This window comes from Colius striatus, chromosome 4 (genome assembly GCF_028858725.1).
Source record: "Colius striatus isolate bColStr4 chromosome 4, bColStr4.1.hap1, whole genome shotgun sequence".
Lineage (NCBI taxonomy): Eukaryota > Metazoa > Chordata > Aves > Coliiformes > Coliidae > Colius > Colius striatus.
The window spans coordinates 75778540-75789172 of record NC_084762.1 but is presented as its reverse complement, the minus strand read 5'-3'; positions in this window follow the sequence as shown (position 1 = coordinate 75789172).

Here is a 10633-nt window from a genome sequence, read left to right as displayed (position 1 = left end):
CCCCTTGCTGCTCCCCCCAGCTGCCTCCCCCTGGCCTGCTCCCTGCCACCTGCTCACCGTGGCTGGGGATACCCACTGCCTCCTGTGATTTTGCTGCTGCAGCTCAGCAGTAGTAGGCGAGTCTGGCAGCAACATGTGAGGGTGTGTGCTAAGGGTGAATGAGGAGATCCAGTTGCCTTCTAGGCCAGTTTGACTCTTAAACTGGAGTAACCAAGAACCATTGCCTCTCTTAAGACAACAAAAAGAGAAAGGTTCCCAAGAGAAGACCCTTGTACCAGGGCTGTGGATAGACACTTTTGCAGCCCCTAGCTCTGTCCAAGAGCAGGACTGGTTGGTGTGGGGTCACTGACCCCCCATCCCTCAGGGAGCAGCTGGCCCCTGCAGGGGCTGATGAATGTGTTGTTTCCCAGAATGGAGGGGAGCTGTCAGCACAACCAGCACAACCTACTGTGAGGGCCAACAGCTGATGGCACAGGACACGCCAGCAGTGCTTTCACTGTCCCCTTGCCTTCCTGTTACCATCAGCCCCCCGTCACCTGGGTAATATCTGCTTGCTCATTTCTCAACTGACTGATTAGGCTGTTGGATGGATTCATCAGATGCTTGTGTCAGAGTCCTTATTTTTTCACTGGCTGCTGCTGCTGCTACCAACTTGGAGAAGGGTTTAATCAACCTCACAAACCTCATCTGTCTCAGAGCTACTGCACATTGCAATTAATTCTCAAATTGTGGTAACACTCACAGGCATCAGTCCTGTAAACAGCATGTAAAAATAGTATATTCCTAATTGAGCAAACAGTGAGACTATTTGAACTATAAGCTCCATTTTTTTTTACGGCCTATTAAAAAGTGATGGTTACCCTTCAGGACCTGGGATCCCCTGTAGACAGGCCCTCCTCTGAAAGCACTGTTTCCATTGGGAGCCCATGCTTATCCCGCCTTCAGGCTGTCCTTTGCTTTTTATTTGGCTTCCAGCTTGAATACTGATGGTTAAATATGTGAGAGATGGAGAGTTTTGGCTCCTAAAGGCCACGGTTCAAACAGGTGCAGTGTGATGTGCTAACACAGGTGCAGATTCTTGGGAGACCTAAGTACCTCCAAAATGCTTTAAATAGTCTGTCCTTTGCTATCCCTTTTGCCTCCCTGTGCCCTCTGGTAATAATCTGTCTTGCACAAACACCAGCCTTGCACTCCTGGATCCCAGGCCCTCATTTCTCAGCTGAGCTGGCAAAAATGAAGTGTAGGTCTTGTGCAGGTCCCTGGGAAGACAGAGCACCAGTTCATTAAACTCCAAGCAACCAGGCTCCCTGCAGATTGTCATTACATCATGACACTACTGCCTGTGCTAGGTTTGAGGTGGGGACTCAAGTACTCAAGACCACTGCTGTTCTCTCAAGCTCACCCCTTCCCCTTTCCTCCACCTGCCTCTCACGTGGAAGCTTCGTTTTGTCTCCTGTCACCACAGCTCACAGTCACTTCAGGATAAGTATCTATTCATTGTCATTCATTCCAGGTTGCTCTCTCTGAGAGAGAGGATAAACTTCTTCTGCATCAGAAGATAGCTTCCTGCTTGGGTCATGTGCCCTGCAAGGCAATTTTTCTTCTGTGAAAGGAATCAGAAAGTCATCCGAGACTGCTTGATTTGATTGTGTAACTCACAGCCACTTTAGAAACAAGCAAATGTACCTGTTTAAAAGGAAACTTTTCCTAAAGACAGTCATAGAGAGGCCTGTAGCTAGAACAGAGCAAGGCACTGAGGTTCCAGAGCCCTAAGAAGTCTCCCTGGTCAATCTATTGTATTATAGTTGGTCCACTCAAGCATTAGAAGCTTTGCAGATTGAGAAGCAAGATAAGAGGTGCTCTGGTTGTGTGTGGAGGTGAACTTCAGACACACATCAAGCAGTATCTCCATGGGAATTCTGCAGACTGCACAGCAACAGCCTCCTTCAAGAGAGCCAGCCCACTCCCTGAAACACTTCGTGCACCAGCACAGCCCCAGAGCCCAGGCGAGCAAGTGCCAGAACGGGCCCACAGGCCCTCAGGCTGCCTGTACTGCGCAACGGAACGTGCCCAGGGAGAGTCCTAACATGCAACGCTGGGAAGTGCTCTTGTGAAAAGGATCTGCTGGCCCAAAATGTGCTAGAACTTAATCAAAGCTAAACCTGATTCTCAGGGCTGCATTAGCCAGCCTGTGCAGATTAAATATATCTCATCCCACTGCAGGCTCTGCAGGAAAAGTCAGGGGGCAATTTTCTTTACTCCTACACAAGCAAAGTCAGAGAGACCTGCAGTAAAAACAGCCAATTTGCTCCAGCATAAGTAAAACCAGCCCAGTATGATCCCAGAGCTTCAGCATTAGGCAATATTTCAATGCCCAGAGGTGGGGTGGTGGTTTTTTTGCTGATGAAAAAAAACAAGGCATGGGGATGGGTAGCTGTGGTGCAGTGCTGCTTGCAGCAACTGCAGGCACTGTTCCATCCCTGGCCATCGCAAGAGAGAGCTGTTTTGCTCAGCAGCACTGAGCAAGAGGGTTCATGGCCCACCTGCCTCAGTTCCTATGGACCACCACTCCTGCCTGCTTGTTCATCTTCCTTTCTTTTCCAGGAACAGCCTTTTCCACTTCCCCAGTGGCATCCAGTGCCCTCCCCCATGTCTTTAAGAAAATCCTGTGGACTGTATGGTGGTTCCTGCACATTAGTTTGCACTTTATGGAAAGCTTTTATTATCTCACTCTATGATATGGTACTTAATCACTGTCCATCGAAGCTGAATAAAGGTATCCTGTACAACTGCTGGCTTCAACCCCAGCAGGGACAGCTACAACATATTACTGTAGTGCAAATGTGGACCTGAGGCTGAAGTCCTTATCCAGGCACAGACAGGGATTTGATCCCAGCAGGAATTTTGCCTGAGCGTGTACTAAGAATTTCATTATCATTCACAGTACAGCTCTGCAGGAATTTCACGTCAGAATAAACCTAAATTGAAAACATAGGTAAAACTCAAGTGTTGAGACTGAAGAAGAAATGGAACTGGGAAAGGAGATGCAAAAGAGGGTGGGCAGCAATAAGTACAGGCAGCTGTTGTCATGATGAGTCCCACATGCCAGTAATGAGGTGGCCTTAAGGTCGTTGCCTGTTCATGCTTTAATATAGTGGTGGAGACAAGAGGAGGCTGAGCTTGAGATTTTGAGTAGGTAAGCTTTGTCCTCCTGGTCCACCTGCGAACACAGACAAAACTTCTCATTCAAACAATAACAAACAACTTTACCCCAGTGTGATAAGGAAAACTGTATCTCACCCTGTGCCAAGGCCAGGCCAGCACAGCATGTAACACAGCCTCTGGCTTCTGATCCCGACGCTCCAGGAACTGGACTTGCCAATGTCCTGGAAAGCCAGGTTGTGAGGAGATCACACACAGTCTTGAGAGACACGTAAGACTCTGGGCTTGAACTTTCATAATGAGTTTCACTGTTTCCAAGGCTGTTGCTGCAAGTAAGTTGTGCTTGTGACTGGCCACCATCCAGCAAGACATCCAGCGTTATGAACGGGGATGCAGGGCCATTAAAGTGAGACTGCTAGTTATAGCTAGCAGTTAATGCCATGGCCTCTGAGTTACTTGTTTTAAACAATCGTCTCCTGTGGGAATCAGCTACAAAATTCAGAAAGGGTGAATTTAAAGCAGCACCATTGATCCGGGAGACTTTGAGCTTTGTATCATTCTAAGAACGGGTTCAGAGTTACACCAGTGAGGAAGTTACACAGGGGGAGCCTTTGCCCTTCCCCTTGCCTTTGAGGCTTATTGAAAGGAAAAAAAAAGGGGAGGAGGTGGAAAATAAGTATGGAAAAGCACCTTATGGTTGCAAAGATACCTTTAAAAATAGTGTGAACAAACACAGAGGTGCACACATGGTGAACGCTGGCTCGTGTACAAGTGACCTCCACAGTTCTCCTAATGCTGATCAACACTCTATCCCTGGTTAATTATTTCTCCACCTTTTTAGCAGTCAAGGAGGACGAGTGTTTTGACCTTGCTAGAAGTGACATTTTGTTTCTCTCCTGCAGCTTGACAGTGCTTGGGTGAATACAGTTCAAGTGTTGCTATCTCTGCCTGACTGCAGAACTGGGGGCAGGACGCTGGGTGGCACAGAGCAGGAGGTGGTGCCCCAAAGCACAGCGCAGTGCCCACTCCAATGCTCTGGGCTGGGGCTGCCCTGGGACGCAACAGGAGTGGAGCTGCTGCAGCAATAGTCATGCTTCAGACTCTGGTTGGCAGCTGTGAGGAATAAAAGCAGTTAACTTCCCAGCGAGAGGTCAGTTACTGGTGATACCAGGCACTTAGTGCTAGCAATGCTGCACACACACAGACATATACATGCACGTATTTTCCACCAGCCTTCTCTTTTTTACAGTATAATCCCACCTGTACAGCAAGGCAGAACTGCACAGTACAGTCATGCCTGACCACCAGGCAATCTGACCTGAGCCTCCAAGGTGTTAACCATAATCACATAGCTCTTGAGGTTAATTGCCCCCTTAACTCTGTATCATCCCAATGAATTTTTATTTAAAAAAAAAAAGTCATCTTCTTGTTAATCTACAGATCTGGGACACAGTAACTGTGCTTATTCTTTTGCCTATAATGCTTCTGCAACTTAATACTTGCAGCTGCCTTTCTCCCTCTCTGTTCCCTAGTGACTCATCTAGGCAGGTATTTTCTACCCATCCTATGCAGCCTCCTAAGATACGATGTTCTTTCCAGGTACCAGCTGAAAAGTGCAACTGCTCAGAATAGAGCAGAAATGGTAAGGCAATATGTCACCCTGGAATGAGTAATTCAGTTCTATGCATAGCAGGGGTTGGTTTTGTTACAAGAAAAAATGGGGGGAAAGATCTTAAAGGCAATCTTCCTTCACAGCAAGCTATACGTTCCTTCATTTAATTCACTCTTCAGGTGGAGTCACAAGTAGCTCAGTCTTCAATGCTCTACAGCAGCTAAACAGTAAGTATCCTGAACAACTGTCTCATTCTACCTGCCATTAACATCTCATGAATATTGTTTTAAGGAGATAGATTCTTCCTTGAAAGAAAAACAACCCCACCTTATAAATTTGGGAATGCCATTTCCACTTGGCTAAGACCACCTTTGAGGTTATCTCCTTAAGAGACCATGCAGATGAAGAGTACGACTTTCTGCCTTTACACATCATTTGAAAAGAGGAATTCAAGTGCTTTGTTCCCTGGTGCTCTGGTCGCAGGGTGAGCACTGCCTGTCAGTGCCACCCTCACCACTAACCACTTCATCTTGGTTTTGAAGGCTTTTTTCTATAGGGCAGCATAACCTGAAGTAGCTCAGCCCCAATTATTTCACAGCACACTGTAATGTAGAACAGCCTCAAGTCCAGACTTCCTTGTCTCTGCTCAAGTGGAAATAAAAATTATTCTTAAGCCGTGAGGTTTTCTTGCATGGCTAAATTCTGATGGTGCACAGCCACCAGCAACAAAGCCCTCACCATAGACTTGAGCTCATGTTTCTGATGGCATATAAATCAAGATGACTTGTGTGATGAAAGCAGTTGTATTATTTAGCTGTCTGCAGTGTTGTTTTGCTAATTTTAATTCTTTATTATGGAGAAAGATTGTAAAGGCTCCCCAAGCAGAGAAAATTGCATCTCTTACTTCCTGCCAGCATTCAAAATGAAAGAGATTTTCTCATAGTTTTAAAATTACAGTGTTCAAAAGCTGAATTGAGACCATACAAGAATGTTCCCAGTGAGGTAAAGGAAGGCTCTGCAAAAGGGGTAATCCTGCCTCACCTAACCATCTTGGTAGAGTTCAACACGTTTGCTCTGGAGGCACGTGACTGATGGATCCAGTCCATCCAGGCAAGTTCCCCACCTACCTTGCTCACCATCCCAATAAACATCGTGCTTTCTGAGAGAAATTACTTCAGCTCTCTGAAGATGCAGAGAAGCTGTGAAAAACTTGAATAAGGCTCTTACTTTCTTCAGAGCTCTGAAGAGAGGGAAGGTTTCCAGCTCCCTGAAGAGCAACACACTTCCTGAGATGAAATTTGGCATTTTCTCCTCCTCTTTCTGACAAGAAGCAGCCAAGGAGGAACCAGCCTGCTTCTGCTCATGCATTGGAGATGTGTTCACACATTCACTCACACACACACACACATGCGCGTTTGCATGCTCAGGCACAGCTTCCCTTCCCCCAGCTCCTCCTGCTGCCTTCTCTGTACACACCAAACAAAGTGAACAACTCCTGCTGCTGTAGCCAAAATAAGGCAAGAGCATGGAGAGGGAAAGATTGGCAAGAACAGAAGCAACGAAGGCACAGCAATCCCATGAAATCAGTCTGGGTAATGGGATGGACTGGGGCTAACCTGGTCAGATTAATCACTTCAGCTTCCAGCGCAGCAGTGTATTCATGCTAGGGGCTCAGCCAACATGCCAAAGGAAAAGAAAAAACCTCACCCTGGAACAGCACAGTCCTGAGAGGGACACTGGGTTTGCCATGCCCAGCCACCTCCACCACAACATGTTCCATTTTTGCCTAAGCTACTTCAAAGCTGCCCCACCAGAGATGCTCTCTGTGCAGCTCCTTGTTGGTCAGCCCTGTGGTCACCTCCAGGTCACAGCCCAGCTCTGTCAGGTGGTCGAGACCCTGCTGGGGTCACAGTGGTATCCTGCTTTCTCATAGCCAACACTCATCAGCCTGTCCCATAAATGTCTGTTCCCATGCAGATGAAGAAACCAAGTGATTTGTACAGGACCGCATACCTCAATGAGCCTCAGGCTGAGTATGTTTCACCTGCAAATGGATTGTGGTGGCACCAACTCAGCTTCTGGGCACTTTTTTCCTTTGTGACAGCTTCCAAGGCCATTTTTCCTATCAATTCCCTAGATAAGTCCAAATCTGCTTTCCTGAGTAAACAGTCCCAGTTCTGCAGCTTGCCTGCCCAGTCTTCCTCCAGAACCTGAATCCACTCACCTCAGGGTGAAGAGGGAGGCCCATGGTCTCAGCTGTCAGCTCACACACTGTTAATGAGACTTCTTTCCTATTGCCATTAACTCATGGTGTTCAGATGCAGAGCTGCATTAATGCTCAGCACTTCGGTGCCAACAGAGGGGGTGCCTTTCTGGGCATTTCTCAATACACACTCAGAAGTGGTTGTGTAATGCTTTACATCATCAGTGTACCAAATAAACAAAGTCTCAGCAATCAGATGTATAAGACAAGCAACTCCTACAAAATGTTAAAGGCTGGGCAAGAAAATAAGCCATTGTTACAAAGGGTGCTTCAGCACTTCTCACCAGGGTACCTAGTGGGGTAAGGGCCTGGGGACAACAGCACCTCTACTCTCCCCATAGTCTGAAGGGGACATAAAGTCCCAGCATATTTTTCTCACTTGACTTCTCTGCCTCAGGCGGAAGAATCTTTTACATTAAAGTGTGGCCAGTTTTGTACCTTTCCCTTTGCTACCTGGTTGTCACATCCAGTACTTGAGGACCTCACTCTGGTCTCCTGCTGGCAGAGGCTGCTGAGAGCTACACTGACATAGAAATCAGGGCCTGCATGGTCTCCCCTGACTGCTTTTCGAGTCAGCCTGGCTCATCCCTCCTCAGCCATCTCCTTGAAAAGCAGAACAGAGTGGTGACTGCGTACAACTGCAGTGTCGTATCTATATCATCTTTGCTGCCCTCCCTGCCAGGGACCACTGTTGTTGTAACCACTTCCTCCTGCTTTTGTGCAAGGGTAAATTTGGGCAATAATTCACCTGTTTTCTATCATGTGACTGGCTACATCCGTGAATAAGAAACAAGTTGGATTTTACCCAGACCTCCTGCCTAAGAGCTTGGCCTCAGACTGCTCTCGCAGATCTCCAGGAAGAAAGCTTCTGGTGGTACCATGTTCCAAGAGGCAGCTCCTGTCCCCAGCTCACAAGGTGCTGCTGTTGGAGACCCAGCCTGCACTTAGAAACCCACTCTGCAAGCTTTTGCAATCAATCAACCTAAATATCTACTGACATTTGCTAAGGCAAGTGACTGAACCCGAGGGTCTGCAGTTGACAACTGTTCACCCCGGAGACTAATAGTTGGGGACAGCATGTGTGGAAATCCATGAGACTTCCCCAAGGACATTCACTGCAGCAGAAATAGGAGTGGAGAGGTGATAAGAGGTGTCAGAAAGACAGGCAGCCCCCTGCCTCCCAGGGAACAGGTATCTGCCTGGAGGATGGCATTGCCCCGGGCACGGGGAGGTAGATTCTTTTGAGAAACTTTCCAAATGTCAGTAAGCAGTCTGGCCTCATGAACCTGCCTCAAGGTGGGGAGGTACGTGCCTGAGCACCAGCCACAACCAGGTCAACTTTTCTTTTCATGCTTGTTAAACCAGTGGGTGCTTCTTTTCACCATGTAAAATAGGCATTTGAGAGCACTTACTCTTCTTGCACTAGAGGAACTGATAGCTCAGGCAGCAATGGGTCATTGTAGGAATTGGGGATTCAGGTCTCCTCCAAAATGGGCTAGCATCCTCTTGGAAAAGGATTGAAGAGGCAACCCCTCCCTTCTGAAATGCATGATACATACTGTCTAGGTTTGGAAGAGAGGGTTTGGCACCTAATTTTGCAGAGAAGAGGGAGGAAAGGGCAGAAAATCCTGAGTGCAGGCTCATCTCTCCCTATGTGAGAGTCTTAAATCTTGCTGCTGGGCAGGATCTGATCTCAAGAGCTGTCTCTCATGTTTACTGCTGGCCATTTTTGGGAGGGTCCCTGCTCAACACACTTCTTCTGGGGATTCTGCTTGGAGGACCCTCCTTCCCTGCATGCCTCTGAGAGGTCTATAGTGCACACATTAGAGAGTCCTCTAAGAAGCAGAGTGCCCAGCCTTGGCTGCAGCCCATGTTGGAGCTCTGTGGCTTGTCACAGAGACTCTCAATAGCTCCCCAGCTGGAGGTATGGATGGAGTGAAGAGGCTATTGGTGCTGTACCTTCACCCAGGTGGGGACAGTCTGACTGCAGAGAGGCAAAGTAAATGCTATTCCACTTGGCCAGCTGAAGTCTGCAGGCTGTGCCCCATACAACCCACACACAACCTCCACAACCCCTCCAAAATCCCCACATAACCCCCACACAACTCTCACAACCCCAACAGAACCCCACACAACAGATGGTTTGCTCAGAAGGTCAGTGCTCCACGCCAGGCCCTGCAGAGGCGATCACCCCAGCACAGAAGCTGCTGTGCACACTGTGCCAGTGTGAAGAAGGTGAGCAGGAACGACAGAGAATTGTAAAGAAGCACTGTGAGTTCGGGATGTGGGATTTCAGCTTCTCCACCCATCTCCAGAATGGGAGCAAGGTCTCCATGTGCCTCATCCTCATTTCCTCTATTTTTTTGACGGTGAGATATGAACACTGTGTTTATCAGCAATGCTTGCTCACTATGCTGGAGTCTTGAAAGCTTGTTCAGTGCACAACTTAGGGACTCTGTGTTTTCCATGCAGGAAACCAAGCTCAGACCAGCTTGTAACTTTTGAGGGCAGATGCCGCTTCCCTGTGCAGTCGTCATTCAGCTGAGCCTGTACCAATACCTGGAGGCCTTGAGTTGGGCTTCTGCATTGCTTCCAGGACTGCAGGGAGCATGTTTGCTCCACCTTTGGAGACAGACTTCTCAAGCATGCTGACTATCTGGGGACTGGAGCTTCACCATTTTTCTCATGCTAATCCTGATGCCTGTACTAAATTTCAGCTGGATGATCAGCAGTCCTTCTGGAGTTCCATCAGCCCAGCTCACTTAAGCCAAGCCCTAGTATTGCTGGGATGCAAGAAGAGACCCGTGTCCCTTGCCTCTTGGATAGGTTTATGGAGACGTAGTTTTCATTCCTGTCTTTGCTGCACTTCATTAAGCAAATGATTTGCAGTCAGGTTTTTCAGGAATCCAGCATTCACCAGCAGAACTTGATCTTCAAGGCATGCAGGTCTTGCTAATGCACCATGATGGAGGGGCAGAGTTTAGCAGGAGATTTTAGGATGGGTTTTTTTCACAGCCAGAGAACTGTCATCTTAGAGCAGCCTGTCTCTCTGCTCTGCCCAAATGGAAACCACACTCCTCCTGCCCTGACCTCGGCTTTACCTGTGCCTCAGTTCTCCATCAGCAAAGCTTCACTGCAAATTCTACATTGGGATATTTGTAAGAGAAAAACATGGGCTTTTGAGACAGTGAGCCTTGTGAATTAATGCTAGCAAATGTCTGGGTGGTCACTGTTTTTAAACTGCTTGAGTGCTCCTTGCCACACAAAAAGCTTTCCAGGTGTTGTTCAGAACCAACAACAGGCCAGGTTCGTCTGTTTTGGAAGCTGAGAGTTCATTAAGTGGGAGGCGGGTTGGCCTCAGTGCCTGAAGTAGGTTCAAAGTGTCTCTGATGTACCCATACAAATGTCAGCCCAGATTCTATAGTACAGGAGAACCACAGAAAATAAAAACACATGCTGTAAGCACTGCTATTTGAAAGGCTAGTGTTTTAGCCTGTTTCTTTTTAACTTCTTTTAACTGATGGGTGAAGAAGTCACTTGGTTAATCCTATATGTAAACATGCACACATCACACTCAAAACATGAAACAATACTGA